Source organism: Anopheles maculipalpis, chromosome 3RL (genome assembly GCF_943734695.1).
Source record: "Anopheles maculipalpis chromosome 3RL, idAnoMacuDA_375_x, whole genome shotgun sequence".
Classification (NCBI taxonomy): domain Eukaryota; kingdom Metazoa; phylum Arthropoda; class Insecta; order Diptera; family Culicidae; genus Anopheles; species Anopheles maculipalpis.
The window spans coordinates 90193879-90211350 of NC_064872.1; positions in this window are offsets into that span (position 1 = coordinate 90193879).

The following is a 17472-nucleotide window of genomic DNA, read 5'->3' on the forward strand; positions in this document are numbered from 1 at the left end:
CAGGCGATGACTAACAACTTCCTGTCCTTGGGTCGATTTGTTGCATTTTATTAGAGATGAAGAAAATGTATCGTGCACGCTTGTTGTTGATGTGTTTGTGATTGGAAATGCGATTAAGTTGAACTGAGCAGAGCAGCAGTGGTGGTGAATGATGGCGAGATGTTTGGAAAATTATCCCTTAATAGCATTGGCACAGATTGATTGCCCACAATCAGCAAGTTGTGTACGGCGAACCGATCAAGAAGAGTTAGACCCTGCATCTCCGTTCCAGATGGTGACGAGTTGATAATGAGCCGTAGAATTACGACTCGTCCTGTGGCAGTTGTTAGGTGACTCAGAGATTGTTTTACGAATCAATCGATTTCATTGTTTGATAGTTCGATGAGTGGAGTACGCCTTTGGTGGACAGATTGAAGCTACGGTGAGTAATTGAATTCCTCGCATGCTTGAAGGTGTTATTCTATCCAAAGCTCTTTGACGATGAAAACAACAACAAATTCCTCTTCAACAATAACAACTTCTCTTCTGCTCCCTCGAAGCATCTTCTTCCCACCTCAAAATCCCTCTGATCCTGTATATATCCTGCTAACTTGGGGGAATGTTTTGTGATGGGGCCATCAATTCGGAACGATAAGATGAACTTTGAGCAATGAAAAGGGTTTCTACCAACGCTTGATCATCTCCCCTTACTTAAATCCTTTTGAACATTTTGCGTGAAATGTGGTTTTGCTAACGGTGTTACGAGCGCGCACTTACTTCACCAAGGTACAAGTCTTCTTGTAAAAGTTGTTGAAAGTGTAAGCATGGAGAGCCTGTATGTCCTGCAGAAACTTTTAATCGACCCCCTGGATGAAAACCAGACCTTCCTTCAAAGCAGAAAAGAGTTACCAGAAGCAACTTCATCTGCTCTTCCTTTTTAATGTTTCTCCTTTATTTTTGGAGGTTATGTTGTGTATCTTTTGCTCCGTTTCTTTCGCCTGCCTCTTCAGCAAAGGTTCGAAGGTTTCTTCGTTCAATAAAGCCATAAATTTGCCAGCATCTTCTGCTCATCATCTGCGTCATCTGGCTGTGTGCCGCTCACTGTGGTGTGTATCCTTTTGGAGGTTATAAATCTTGTAGCCTTTTCCGCTCAAGTTTTACATTTTTTTGCTGTTGTAACGATGACCCAAAGGGAAAGAAGTCAAGAAGAAACGACGACGCGCTGTCTGTAGCTTGGCAGAAGAAGCAAAAAAAAAAAGGCAGGCAGGCATTAAGAACCTTCTTTTAACGGGGTGTAGTGTGCTCATGGTAGTAGGCTCCCCACAGCTGTACTACCAATACCCCCCAAAAGCAAGCAAAACTGGGTCACGCGCGTAATCTCGGCGTGTCTGTGTGATGTCATGTTCTAATTCCCTTTGTCCCTTTGCTCTGGTAACGGCAACGGTGTTACTCTCTTCCCGGGGCAGCCTTTTTCGGTACACGCACTTCTAGGTGGTGTCTCTAGGCCGTCGCGCCCCGTTACTACGCGCATGCCCATCCACTAACCACGTTGCCTCGGTACGGTGGTAGCGTTGTTGTCCTTCGTCGGTTGTCTCGTGTTCGTGTTTTTCGGCTGTTCGGTTCCGGGTGGAGTCTGCTTTCCATCTCCGGTTGGAAGCTTCCGAAAAACGCAACGGTTGTGTAATCGTACCGCTATTAGTCAGCGGTTTTTGTCCCTACACACACAAACACACAGGTTGCTGTGTTTTCTATGGGGAGGGGGGAGGTAAAAGGTTAGAAAATGGGGGTTCTGTCGTGTGTAGGCGAAAGCTATCGGTTTCGCCACATGCTCTGGGAGAATAGCATCATCCACATCATTCCTGGTTGATGTGGGGTGTTGTAGAACGTTGGAACCAGGGAAAACATGTCCCTTGGAGTTTTTTTGCCGGATTTCAGGAAACCCATGTCTAGTCCCCTGTGTGTGTGGTTACCACGCGTGTTAGATGAATGTGGGTTAAATGTTTGTTTTTTTTTTGTTGTATTCCAGAAAGAGAGAGAGAGAGCTTCAAGGCTATATGTTACTGGAACGAATGTCTCCACCATACGATTGATACGATCTTAGTTGAGGGTTTGGTGAAGCAAAAGCACATTGAAGGTCCAAAGATTGGATCATGTCGTGGGGTTATTTATCTCAGCAACAAGATCTACCCAAAAACCATCATCATTTGAGAACATTCTCATTTGTGTGGCTTTGTTTGTCAGATTGACTTCAATTCTCCGCTCCAAAATGGATTTAAAATGAAGACTGATGGAAAACACTTGTAAAATGTCGGAATTTGATTTCGCCTTGCTTTTCTACAAACAGAGAAAGAGAGAGAGAGAGAGCAAGAGAAAGAGTGTCTAATTTTGGGGTTGGACCGTTGTAGCTATTTCTTACCCGTGTCTACCTTCAAAATGGCTTTAGAAGAGACAAATATTAATCATCAAGCAATCAATTCCCGAAGCACGCTTTTTTCATGGGACGAACAATGGCAAAACAAACACAACAAAACGAGAACCAATTTTCTTCAACTGGTGCCATTCCGTGGGTGCGGTCCACTGGTAGAAAATTATGTTTTTTCCTGTTGCTGTCTGATGTTTTCCCGGCACAGACTGATACGATTTTTAAAAGCTTGCTTTATTTTTAGATGCTGGAAAAAATGGAGATAAAACATAATAGACACGAACGAAAATAATGGAATGGATGATTCGACCAGATTTTCCAAAGCAGAAAAGCCGAGTAGAAAATCTTTTTTGGTGGCAGACATGGTGGGAAAGAACCAAAACCAGAGAGTACTACATTGGGCCACCTACCTGATCGATGAATGCTGTCCTTTCCATATCGATTACTCAAGGACATCGTCTGTCAGCTTTCAATAAAAATCCCATTTCATTCATAACAAGTGAAAATGATCCCTGGCGCGCGTTGTAATCGTAAATGGAGGTGGCTGATAAATGATGCTCGTCCAGGTCTTTCTCGTCGACATTGGCTTGAGTATAGAGGGTCCTGTCCCGGGGATAATAAGCAAAAACAGCGTGTCCTTGTCCATCGTGCGTCATTAGGTTTAGGGAGCACAGATAGATCGTAGCTACTGAGGAAAAACACTTTTCTTTACTCTACAGTGCTGCACGATAACGAAATGAAGACGACACGGAAAAACAAATCAAGAATGATAAATAATGCGAACGAGCGCACTTTGTTTGCTTTAGAATGGAGAGCGAACCTTGCGCTCGATCGATTTAGCGGTGCGGTTCTATGATCGGACTTTGGTTAATTTTCCTTCTTTTCTTTCAATCTTATTGCACACACACACAGAAACTGTTTGAAGTGACGAAAACGAAATGTGTTCTTTTTTGTCTATTGCTTGCATTCTGATCTAGCATCCAATTATGGAGCAAAAATGAGGAAAAAAAACCCGGGAAAAACTACCATTTTTTATTGGTCGTTCAGCATCGACAACGCTTTTCTTTCTTCGTGCCGGGAAGGGAAAGAAAAACGAAACACTACCGCGTTGATAGAACCGCTAGTCTGACATGGGCTTCCTGTGGAAATTCTATTCCGAATGGTGTTATTGTTTTCACACCAAACAGCGATCGAATTTCACCACCAATCATCATCATCTTCCCGTAGGCTCTCTAAGTTGAGGGCGTGTTGGAATTTTTTGGTACGATTGGAACGCATTTTAATGCGTTTGGAAAAGATTTCCACCAGGGGTACGTTCGCAATGTCTGTTTGATGGCTTCCAGTGCATAGCGAAGTGAAGGAAAACAAACATCATCCTCTCGGAGGCTGGTGAGTTTGAGTGTGGATGCATTGCAGCTGGTTGCAGCTGCCTTTTTTTCTGCTCTCCTATGCTTGTGACGAACGCTGGTGAGGGATGGTTTTCGTCAGGATGTTCAAAGTGAGACATTTCACGTCTTTCAGAGTTTTTCATCCCAAACCCTTAACGTTGTGGTGGCCACAATACGCTTATTTGCGTGGAAGCGTTTTTCTTTCTATATCGACCAACTGTTGTTTTGCTTAGGGGACAGTGAAGCGATCCTTAATGCGCCCACGGAATTGGGCGTTTAGTTTTAGTGTTGGGTTTGGGAGAAAATGGTTCTTCGTGTTCTCCCTGTCCTCATCCAAGCAGGGAAAATGGTACCTCACTCCGACAATGGATGCTTATTTCTTATTCCCAGTTTGTGGTTTTTCGCTTCACACTCCACTGGAAACGGTAATGGTGTCATGAAAAGTCACCCTCTTGGTCCGCATCAGGCTTTAGTGTGGGCAAGACTAAATGAGAACCCGTGGACATTGTAATGGTTTCCGTCCAGTGCCGTTCTAGCCAGCTTGGCTTGTTGATTTTTCCTCGGCTCGAAAACAACACCCAGTAATGGAAATGTTGTGCTCGGTCTGTTTTGTTTAGTTGTGGAGGCGTTGTTGGGGGGTTTAGAATGGTTTTTGTATTTTATTTTGCAGGGAAACACCACCAACTTTGGACATTTACAGTTTCCAGAAACCTGGCAATATTCGTGCAAGAAAACGATCTCAATGTGTCACTTGGAGTCTGCCGAAAAAAAAAATGACTGAAAAAGCATCTTCAATGTTGTAATACGGTGACGGTACTTTTACTTCCTTGTTTTGGTAACTAATTTGCCTCTTAAAATGTATTTTACAAACCATTTTTAGTTGTCGAGTCCAGGGAACCCGGGAGCACTGTTTGTAGCTGTAAGCACTTGACGCCATTGTGCATTGAACCGTCGCAACGCCTTCGCCGTCATTGCTTGAATTTCTTCTCAAAGTTATATCAAGCAGAAAAATTCTTCTTCAACTCTCCGTCCGAAACTCTTGTAAAAGTAGCCGACTGGAAAGCAAACTTATTCAAGAAGCCGTTCCCAAACTGACAAGAGACTCAACAAGCGACCCCAACTCAACTGGCGCATCTTTCACATGGGGTGCTTGTGGATGATGATAAATGTACAATCATTATTCAACTGCAATCTTGAATGCAGCTAAAGTTCGTTCAAGAGTTCACCGAGTTACGCTCTAGCATCAGGAACTGCTTGCGTGCTGCCCCCCAGAAGTATCCAATTACCTTCGTAATGTCGCTGGTTTTTGCTCGTGTCAGTAACAAGACACATCGTGGAGGAGGACTTTTTTTCGTAGCACCCATCAAACTAAGACATCAGCTCGAGAGAAAGTCGAAGAACTTTGATTGTGCCTTCGGTAGATGATTGACACCTCTCAGCTTTTCCGCACGGCAATTCCATTCGGGGCAATCTTTTGGCAGCACATGGAGAGTGAACAATTTTTCATCCAAAATTGATGGTTTCATCTCTGGTTCTGTCCCGAACAGAAGGACACACAATGGGAGAATGCAAAGAAATGCCTTAAAAATAATGACAACCATTCATCTTTTCTCACCAGTTCGTGTGTCATAATGGGCCACTTCCGCTGATCGCAGTGGTTGGTTAAGTGGTCCCATACGCATACAGAAGAAAGTAAATGAATCCTAAGCATTGTTTTGCGTCGATTGTCGATTCCATCCGCAACCCAGGAAACCCCTTCAGAAAGGAAAGCGAGTTAGGGGCGATCAATATGGCGGTGGTCCCTAGGGGAAAAAAGCTTTTTTTGTGTGTTGTTGTATGATCGATACCACTTTCAACGTCAATCAAGCACTGTTGTTGTGTGTAACTGCTTTATTTGAATTCAGTGTTGCTACAAATTGGTTTGAAATTGAGCTGCCGGAACCAGGGATGTCCGCGAAGGTGTGTTGCATAATTTAAATTCCTACCTAGACGATTTGCCACGGCGTGGAATGCAGTTTTTGAAAAAAAAAAACAGTATTAAATTTGAATATACTCCACGCAGCACTTATCTTGGGGCATTTAAAAGAATTGAAGCAACATTGGACACATTACTTAACCCGATCATCTTGACACAGGTTTTGAGTCTGCGTGGCTTGCGTAACCTCGCCATAGCAAACCAGCGAACGAGTCGAGTACGCGTGAAAGTGATCAAATTAATTGGCCACAGTGCGAAGGAAGAAAAGTGTTGATGTAAAAGAGAAACCCCACTGTTGGCTCTACAACTAAAGTGTCATCGATCAAGGCGTGATGGAACTGTCGTTTTTTTCTTCTCTTCTCTGTAGCTGATGATGTTCAGGGGGCTCTGTTGGGGCCGATTAGTTGGCCACACTGTTTCACACGGCCTGTTGATGATGCCGTTGTTCAATAATTTGAAGACAACAAAAAGCAGGTGATGGTTGCATTAATATTTTCATTAATTTATTCCTTCCTTTACACGCGAGAACTTTGGAGCTTTTGGTAAACGATCCATAAGATACTGACAGATAAATTGCTTTCAATCAAAAACAAAAATCCACCATATTTTTCACTAACGCAACGCTCACCTGCAACGGTTTCACTTTTTTTTGTTTGTTGCTTTCAATGAAAATAATAAATACTTACTTTCTTTGTCTTCCTTTCTTTGTGGTGTGTGGTCCAGCTATGGATCGTGGACCGTGTAGACGAATCAACAAAACGGCGATTATTAAATGCTGCGTTTTTTGGAGAGGTGTCTTTCTTTTCTTCACAAGCAAAAGAAATTATAAAACAGCACATTGTGGTTGATAAAGCTGGTTCCTCTACCTCCAGTATAAGCGAAAGAAAAGTGCGTGTCCGGTGAAAATGAGACAAAAAACCCCAAAATCTTTTACCATATCATCGTGTACGTGTAGAGTCCAAAATCGGTGTGATAATGTTTTTCTCCCGCTAAAAAAGGCCATTTTTCAATGTCTCAATTGCAAAAGGAGGCACCGGAGGAATCATTATTTGCTTCCGCTTAGTTTTTGTAACTGTTAATGGCGCGCTTTTTTGGAACAGTTTAAGCGTGATCCAACTGCAGTGTTGGCAAATGATAAGAAAATCACTGCATTATAACGTGTTTAAGACGCTTCGGACATTTTGCGTCAAGAGAAATCACAGCGCCCATTTAGGCACCAACAACTACAGGTGCCTTCGAGTCTCTGGTCAATGACTTTCTCATTCACTTTATCGGATTCATCATTTGAAAGGGTCCCCTCCCCGTGTCATAGACTCCCAAAAGTCAGGCCCCACCTTAACTTGTAACACCTCCAGCCACTCGAACCTGGGGGATCAATTACACAATGTTTACGAAATCACGGCGAGCACTGTTTGATCGTGGCGGATATTTTTTCCCCATCTCTTTGCCTCAGAAAGAAGAATTACCTTAAACCGAGACCCGAGATCAACGTAGCGATGTAGCGGATTTCCGCCGGCCATTAGAGTTCGGCCATTAATTGGCTTATCGCTTGTCAACCCTTAATCCGTTCGACAGACGGATTTTATGTAATCTTCTGTGCCCTTTTTTCCCGGTTGATTTTGTACTTTCGCTTTCACGACCACCCGTGAACTTCTTATCACCTGTTGGGTGTGTGTGTGTGTTATTCGTTCCTTTTGGAGTTTTTGATATCAGTTTCAGTGGATATATCTACAACCTATCGAAGGATTAATTTTTGAAGCAGATGGGTCTATTTTTGCCATCCTCTTCATTATCCTTCATCCTCGACAAGGTCAATCCTTAGTTTCAATCCACCCTTAGTGGAGAAGTTTTTCCATCAAATGGGTTTGAACGGGGAAAAAAAACTTCCTGTACCGTGTCTTGCCATGTCTCTCCTACCGTTCGTTTGTTTTGATCATTTTATTTCACTCGCGAGAAGCAACAGCAAAAAAAGTATGTATACACATCATCATCAACGTCATTTATTTATGTTCGTGAGTATGTTTGTATTTTTGGCCCATTTGCCGTACAAAATAAAGCTGTTTTTTCCCCAATGCTTGTTTGGGAAGCAAAACTTTTTGATGAACAATTTTCAATTCAAAAAATTTCGCACAGAAAAGATTACGCAGCAGAGCAATGCAACGGACCGGAAGAAAGGTTGTTTTTTGGCAGTTTTTTTTTATTGCAGCGTGTCGTCCATTCACCATCCGAACGTGTACCACATTGTGGGTAGCAATTTGAAGTTGGATTCACGAGATCAAAATCTGCACCATGGCGTGGATAGACGAAGTTGATCATGGTGATCGGGGAGTGGTCGACGCACACACACACACACACACTATCCATCGTGGGGATTATCTTTTCAATCAAAACTTTTGATCGTTTGCGATGCGAAAATGCCCGAGTGTGCCGAGCTTGCTGCTGCTAGTTTCTGGGGCTGTGAGGAGAGGCCATGAAAAGTCGAATGGAAATCCGAAACCCGTTTTTCATGAGGTTGTTTGTAAGATGTCGTTGTCGGTGCTGTTAATGAGCGAAAGTTTAACGAACGGTTTCCTCTTGTCGTTCGATAGCGTAACCCACTGGTTTAGCGTAGAATAATTAAAAGTAATGAAGAATCGTTACAGCACAAAATGGCGATTTGAATTCATGATCGGAGCAATACTTTTTTTTCTATCACCTGATTGGATCACCTGTTTTGATAAATTGTCACTGAATAATATTACATAACTTGATAGCTAAAATCCGGAGAGCTCTATCGGAGCATTAACCTGAGTAGAGTTCGATAGAGGCATGTCAGAAGATATGACACCGAACAACCAGTTATTCAATTGGAATTTAAATAAATCATCCGTCGTGCGAGCGGCTTATGCTTACCCACTGTCCAACCAACAATTACTATTCCATTTGGTAGTGCCACTTAGGAATGCCACTGGTTTATGGCCCTTCCCTTCCTCCACCCACTCTGTCCCTTTTGCTACCCCCTTGCTCGAAACAACCAAGAAGAAATGCATTCATGCATTCATCGATACATCCAATAGAGTACCGCGCTCGGTTCAATGATCTGTTCGGACCTATAAATTCGTTGCAAAATGCATCGACATGAAAGTGCGCGAGAGACGTAAAAGAAACCACAAAAGGCATTTGTTTTTTCGTAAGAGAAAAACAGTTAGAAACTCCCGGATCTGCAATGCCGGCAATGGTTCAATTTCCTATGCTTTAATGCAAAGAGTGGTTGGTATGCTGGTGCAGCAGCTATAAGAGGTTGGGAAGGATAGATTTAGTAGCTCTAGACAGTAAGCGGCCTGTACGAAACCATATGGAAGCAGTCTTCCGTCACATTTTTCAAGCGATTTTTCCGTCCCGCCCAATGCCAACGGTACGGAAGGCGCGAGCGCTCTGGCCTGGCGGGTGGATTAATTTCCTTCATTTTTGTAATGCAACGCGTGTCGGCCAACACGTTTCCTTTCTTTTGCTCTGTGTGTGTGTGCTGTAGGAGTCGCGTACTGATCGGTTAAATACTGTTGAATGGATTCTTTAGGGCTGCCATTTAATCTTGGCGATGCTTGGTTTTGCTGATGCTTGTCTCGCAAGAAGTGTATGAGTAAATCTTTATTTGGTACAGGAACTCGTGTGCCGAGCGTGTGAGAAGTGAGAAAACTTTATCCTGCTTTCCCTTAGGAGAATGAATGATGAACATGTGTCGATGGAAAATACGCCTAACGCTTGACGGCAGGAACACGAGACAAGGATGTGTTTTTGCTTTGATATATCATACGTTCATGGCAGGAAGGCATGGCTGTATGGATGCTCTTGTAAATAACGCCACTCGTCAACAGCTACACTTCCTTCTTTGCCATACATTTTTCCTCATTTTCCATGTACGAGAATTGGGACGTTGTTTACGCCAGAAAGACAGCCGATTGATGATGCCAAAAGCTTGCAAGAAACCACAAAAAACTCCATTGTTTCCGTGCAGGATGCAATTTATGCTTGAGTACATTCTCCATCTACATTTGAAGCTGCCGCCCTCTTCCTTTACTAATTTGATAGTAGAACGAGTACGACGAGGAGAACACATAGGCACAAAATTTGTCTCCATCCACACAAGCACAGGGAGCACCAGAACTTTTCATATGTGCGTGTTGCAACTGCACCGGAAGCATTAAATAGCCATGCTGCATAATTTGTTCTCGGTGTGCCGGGTTCACTCCGTCGTACTTTTCCAGCACCCGTGTGTGGTGAACCATGTGTGTGACTGTGTGTGACTGTGCCAATGTACATTTAGCCACATAAAATGAAACAAAACAGCGCTTACCTCTCGCCACTCGCTTCACCATGAAGCCGGTCAGTATCGTTTGACAGTATTATGGTGGAAAATTAGTTGCATTAGAATGGGAAACATAATGAATTGAATAATGCACCGTACCGAGATGGTGGTGGAAGAACCAAGCCGGTTCTGGTTCCTGTTGTTTGTGATGTGTTTTATTTTGCACGCCGAGTTGGAGCTTGCTTGCTCTCCAGCCATGTGAAGTGCCGAGCTAGTTTCGTGTAAATATTAAATTACCTTCATTTGTAATGCATGATCAAAACGCGAAGCTGGCCCATTTTTGCGCCAACCAGCGTGCAATCTGGTTTAATTACAATCGGAAAACTTGCATCGATGGCAGCAAAAAAAACGAGGGAAAACTGCAATTAATAAAATAGTATGGAGTTTCCGGGTCAATCATTTGGTTGTTAACAAATTTCTATGAATTCCTGATCCTTTCTCAATGCTGGTGTCCAATTTCTGGGTTAGCTGTTAAACAGTGATTCGATTTTGGCTAAATTTGGCCATTATTATCGTACCTAGAAAGTACCTATTCAAAGGAAAAACTCATCTGCTTCCACCCTTTCACCCTTGATCCGCGTTTGATCTTCTCACTTTTCACGACTGATTGTGATCAATGATTTATGAGCAGGTTTTGGTGTGTGTTACCTTTGCACACTGGCTAGCTGGCAATTACTTTCCCGTTTTTGCTCAACTCAAGCAGCAGGAGCCCCCAACTACTAACGACCCTGTGCTAATTGCTTCCTGAGCTGAAGCGCCAACGAAAGAAGGAGGGAAAAACGCATCTCATAGATATGTTTATGAAATGAAAAGAAGCATTAAAATATATTAACCTTTTGTGATGCAGGACGGACTTTTGCGGGTCTTTTGGTGTATGAAAAATGAAAAGAATGGGCTGAAAAATTGACCATAGAAAAGAAAGCCTGTTTATGTGTGTGTGTGTGTGTGTGTGTGTGTGTGTGTGTGTGTGTGTGTTTGTGATACATGAAACAAGTAGAGTTACTTGAGGGAGGAGGTATGCGATCATGTGAAATTGTGTTCCGCAAGGCGAGGCGCAACAAAAAAAAAAAAGGCAAATGAGAGGCACAAAAACAGAGAATAGTTTTCCTTTTATCGCACCCAATTGTTGGCTTCCGCATGCAGACAGTCGTGCGGCCCACACTACACGTTAATGAGCAAAAATTTGTTAGCGGCGTAATTATGCTGCCGTACATATATGCACATGAAGTCGTCAATTCCCGCATCAACCTTGGGGTACGGTGAGAGAATGCATTAGAGGTGTGTGTTGTGGAGGAAAAGCGGATGCCAAAGTCAACTTACTATGGTGATGACGTGATGGTTATGTTGGAAACTCTAACGCTGGACGACAGGAGAAATCTCTCTTGACGATTTTTCCACCAACAAAATGCATATAATCATTAATAATATTTCCTTCCCAGTTCCCAGTTGTGAGCAATGCGAGCGGGAATTATCTTTCTTTCCTGCTTCAGCAATTCGGTTGGAAGGTACATTCCCTTCCCTCCTCGACGATAGATCCGGTTGTCGCGACAGAAGGACCGGCCAACTATAAATAGCTGGTCTGTGAACTCCCTGTCCCTGTGCGGTCGGTCTATTGGGTTGGAGAGAGACAATGTAATCCGCTTTCAAATCGTTTACTTTCCGATACTTTGTCTTGTGACGGTGGCTTTGTTGACGTTTTGTTGAGATGCACTTGATGCATCCCGTTGCATATCCTCCCCGAGTTGGGCGGAATTTAGGGATGAATAGGGGTTTTAGTTGGCGCTGTTCTTTGTTGGTTTTTGTCACGTTTGGTTCGAACACAAGAAGATAATGAATCAATTCAAAGGGGTGACAACGACGCCAGTCTTCACACGGAAGAACCGGGGTTCAAATCACACCCAGGCCGTTCTCCCCCCCCCCCCCCCCCCCCCCAGTGACGACTGATTATTTATCTACGTGGGTTTGACCTTAGAAAGTCGTTAAGTCTAGAAGTAAGAGAAGGAATCTTTAAAAAATCATGAGAATAGAAGATCATCCATGTGTGACTGATCGACTACTCACAGTGCAGCATCTGGCCTTGGTTTCACCAAAAATAAATAAAATAATCACTCCTTGAAGTCCTTACCGTTAAAAACCAGGGAGGCTTATTTAATATATTTGGCTTACTTATAAATAAGAGTAATTAAATTCAACATTCGTATGCTACATATTGGCTTCTCAGAATATACCTGATGCCGCAGATCCCACCAAAGAATTCATTCAATCAATTTAAAATGAAGTAAAAAACAAAGTTTCAAGTTTTTCCCTCTAAAAACAAATATTCAATTTTCTTACATTCCTCCTGTCCTTTTTGCTTTAAAAACTTTTCCCAGGAAAACTTCTAATATCTAACGAGAGAATGAAAATGCAGTTGGCAATGTTCTCACGAGGATAGTTTTCGTTTCCTTCTGGCCGATTTGTTTTTTTTTTTTTGTTCTTGCTGTTATTGCGGTAAATTTAAAATTCCTGCGCGCTTTTCTTTCCTTCACCGTTTGGCACAACGTTTGGAGCGGGCGAGCACGGAAACACTATCCCGGGGTAGTTCGGTTGGTTACGGTTCCGGACTGAAGCACATAACTAGCGGTGTCACATGCAGTATATGCAAAGTGGGGTATGTATGTGCACATACTGCGGCTGTCTCCTTCTTCACACGGGTGCTGCGGAAGTGCTCGGATGCATCGATCCATCTTATGCAGTTCGGCGAGACAAGAGAAGGAGATCGTTAACCTCTTACAGAGAGTTTTGGAGGGTTGGAGGGTGGGTTTTTTGTGTGTATAATAAAAACAAAACGATTCCAGTAGCAGTGCGCCACTTTCGCCTGAGCATCAAATGCATTTCTTCTTCTTTATTGTAACTGTTTGCCCCATTCATTTTCCAATCCGTTCAATTCCCTTCTCTCGTACCGCCCTGCTTAAGGTTAGGAATTGTCGAGCACCATCACCACCTCCCTCCCCTTCATCCCTTTAAGTTAACCCTTTGCGGGACTGTGCATATCGAATGCAATTAATAATTCATTAGCCCATAACGAAAAGGGGCAACTATGGCACCTCTCTTCGTTTACTTAACGATCCTTCCACGTGGAACGATCACTCTTATCCGGTTTCAACTTTATTTTTGTTGGTTTTAACCATAACTCGGCTTTGTCTTTTTTTTGCATAAAGCTTTCCACATTGTGTGTTCTTATTTAAATTTAAATGCCTTCTTCCGCGCGTCCCAAAGCCAGCATGGGTGGTTAAGTGCGCCGGTCAATAAGATGACTTTCTTTCGCGTTTCGTAAGATTTGTTTTGGGTGTGTGTTGATGGCCGGCGCGGTCCATCCCATTCATTGATTGAAGACCATCATAATAGTACGAGTTTCCGAACTCCACCACAAACCCTCCTGCTCAACCAACCCGGCACGTCACCCCGGTGACTGACAAGATGACAGGAAATCAACAGAAAATAATCATCTCCAGTTGTGTTCTGCTATTATGCTGTGGTGTGTGTGTGTTTTTTTTTAAATCATCTTGCCTGCGTGCGTATGCTGTTTGCAGACCTTTCGGAAGCTTTCTTCGGCAGGTTTGGTTCGGTTGGAGTGTGCATTTTTATTTACTGCTATCACCTGCAGTTTCCTGTAAATCATGTGTGCCAGCGAATGAAGAAAACGGCGAAAAATTAAGGCTTGGCTCGTAATGAAACAGACAACGGCAGAGGAAATAAATCAGCTGCAACAACAGTGTTGTTGCCGGTGGTAATAATAACAATAACAGAAACCGCCACAATGCTGTGTGGAACGAAGAGAAATTTCAAACATACAGAGAGCGTTGGGCTTTGCATACATAACAGCAGTTCGTTTATGGCAGCATGTAGCTGCATATGCATGCATTTTGTTTTTTCTGATACCCTTTTAATGGGGTTGGGAACTTGAATTAAATTATTATTTTTTCTTTAAATTATTAAGTGTTGAAAAGAGTAGTCTTTTTTATTTCCATTGCACTGCTTTTGCTAGATTCTATTTTCCAATAACATTTCACTTATTTGTGCTCAGGAATTTATTTCTAATCTCTTCTTCCCCCTACCCATCGCCATAAATGTCAAATCGATGGATCGTTCCACAATTTATTCGTCGTAAAATATTGTTCCCCCTACTTGGAAGACACTTTAATTTTTTAAGACACTGTAAAACACTTGACAGCTTAGCGGAGCTGGCCGCTTTTATTTCGGTCCACAACCGGCAAGAATGTGGTACTGTGTATGTTTGTGGATCGTTGAATGGTTCGATTTCCTTTAAAAAAAGTATTCAAACGGGACACTTTCCGGATGATTTTTCCTGTCCCATCAAACAGTCGGCCCAAATGGCTGCAATGGCGCGGATGTTTAAAGGGAAGACAAAGCAGGGCTAATCTTCCTTTTTCGGGCAGGAAAACACACACAGCAGTGCGACGGTTTGTCAGAGCGAGTTATGGCTTCATAAAAAGAATGTCTTAAACCATCAAATCAAACCATTCCGGTGGATGGAAAGTACACGTATTCTTACGGGGAAAATATTTGATTTTCTTACCCCAAAGAAAAAAGGTCTTCTCTCGACGTCTTCTTTAGGTTGGATAGCGAGTGGGAAGAGGCAGCTTCCATTAGCCTGCCAAAGCATTCTTAGCTCATTAGGACCGAATGCTTTTCCACGGTGGCGTGTAACTGTTACGGTCCCATTGTACAAATGTCCATAAAGGAAGAACATAAACGTAATTTGGAACTGCAACACTTCTTCACGCTTTTCCTCTTGACTGGCATGGCATGTGCCGCGCTTTTTTGGCAGGCTTGTGCGATAAATAATTAGAAGAAATTAAACGCAATTTTGATGTCCGACGTGTGCTTCGTGCTTAGGAAAACTTTGCTTAAGAATGTTTGTTTTCCTCCATTTTCTGCAGTCCTGAGCTGAGCATAAGAAAGCACACGCCCACCGCAGCTCCTAACATCCAACAAGTTCAACAAGTTTGGTAGTCAAATTTTATTACAGCCCCAATGACTCCCTGGCGTATCTTATGCGAGTGCGTAAGCAGCGAACCGAAGCGCGCATGAAGCTAATTTAAAATTAAAATTTTATAATACCGCTTTTAACGCGAGGTTCTCCGGTTGGCACGGCGTGTAGTCTAATGGTGGTGCGTCCAGAGTGCGTGGCCCTTCTCAGAAGTCTTAGGATCTCCCTGCACCCTGCTGCATCAACGAGAATATTATGCTTCTCCAGGAGTATCTTTCTGTGCGGAGCAGCACGCTCAGAGGTCTAGGATTTCTGTCTGCAGTCGGTCCATTCTTCAGCAGTTAACACTTACATGTACGTGAGAGGGTTTACCTCGGATGACTTCATCACTAACAGGAGTCCAAGTTAGCACCCCTTTCACACTCGGCAGTCAGAACAATGGACTGTCGTTGTTACGGTGGTTTGATTTTGGTTGATGTTTTGCTGAGGTCATGACCCTGATGGCCTGAGTAGGGAAACGCGCGTACCCTCATCGAAGGCACCCCTGGTCGTGGGTTCGAAAGAATTAGAACGCTAAAAGCCATCAAAATGTGTGATGAACTTGTTTGCACTGCAAAGGGGGAACCTTGAAAAATATAGCTTCAAAGTGTTGGTTAAATTTAGACATGAGTCTGACATTTGCAGCCACACGCAACCCGATCTGGAGAAGTATCAGCGGTGATCTCACTCGACACGATTTAAAAACTGGTCCAGTAATCCGGTGCCTCCACCTTTTAAGGTGTTTCAACGGTTTCTTGCGATCTTTCTCACCCGCCAAATAATCGGTTAAGGGAGGTGAATTTGATTTGCCAAACACCTTCGAAAGTCGAAGGACAAAGTATGTATGGGTATACGGGCAATTGGACAGCTGCAATAAACCGACAAAAAACTGCACCTGTATAACGCGTTACAGGACATCCTTAATATTCCTCAATTACGTCCAATTCATCCAGAACTCTGGCACAAGACACCCGTTGGTGTAGTGCACACATCGCGTCAGATACGAGCTTCAGGGTAAAATATCCCACCAGTGTACGCCTCCTTCAGATAGGTAGTACCGCTCCAGAACCTGTGCAAATGCTGTGGGCGCGAGCACACACGCCTCTACCTCGCGGTGCAAAAACCTTGATCATCTGCGTGTCGTTGAATCTGTGTGTGCCGTAGTGTAAGCTTGTTGCACCTGGTCTGATCGCCACCGCAGCCACCATCATTCACGTTCACCTGCTCGGTTCGCCGATGGTTGTTGCGGTACCCCGATGAGGTAACGGCGCGGTTGCTCGGGTTCCTGCTGCCTGCTTATTAAGATTTGGCAATAAAAATTGAAAGTTTTCTGCAGAGTCGTCCTCTCCGCCTCTACACGACTCCACGGGTACGTTGGTCCCAACAAAACGGGGTGAAGCAAGTTTTTTTTTGGGGGTTTGGTTTTAAAGCCTGGACGTTTGGCTGCTGTTGGTGAAGGGGAATAAAGCAAAAAAGAAAGAAAAATAAAGCATGGATGTGTACACCGCTGCAAAATGCGGCAAATGAACAGATGCAGCACTTTGAAGTTTGCCATTTCATCCCCTTCGCACGGGGTCTCGCACGATGCTTACCAGAGTTCGCAGAAGCAGTGTTTTGATCTTTGTTTTCATCTTCTCTTTCTCTCTTTCTTTTTGCAGATTTCCTCGTTTTGTTTTGGAGCTTTCCCTTTGGATTTATAATCGAAACACGCGCGAACGAAGAAAAACCTCACCCTCTTGTGTCCTCACACGTGGGGAGAGCGAAAGACGCAAGAAACGAACCCCTCACGTGTCGTTGCACACTACTCTCCTGGATGCACCGTGTGCGGAGCTACGGCAATGGTTACCGGCTGTAGCAAGGTGAACAGCAGCAGCCTGTCGTCGTGTTGCCGAATGCAGCCGTCGTTTGCCACCACAAACACAACGACGACGACCGTGTCACGGTCAGCATCCGTAACAACGACGACGCCGGCACCACGCGGCAGTTAATCACGCGCACCATCAGACGACGGTTGTGGACGACGAAGAAGCCAGTCCCCCCTCGTCAGGTTTACCAAAATACACCCCCACACCCATCTGAAGCTGAGAAAAAGATGCCGCTGCTAGCTATGACGAATCCGGACGCAACCCATTCCGGATGACTTCATCAACAGCACACCGGAATGCCGCGACGACAGCAGAAGGGGGAAGCTAAGGGTACAAAGTGCGAGATCATCGGTTTGTCATCCTAGTGGGAGCGATTGAGAGAGCGAACGAGCAGCGAGCGAATGATCGTGCGGATCGACGAAAACAAACGCTTCCCGTTGACAGTTGCGCTCGAGCCGTGCGTACT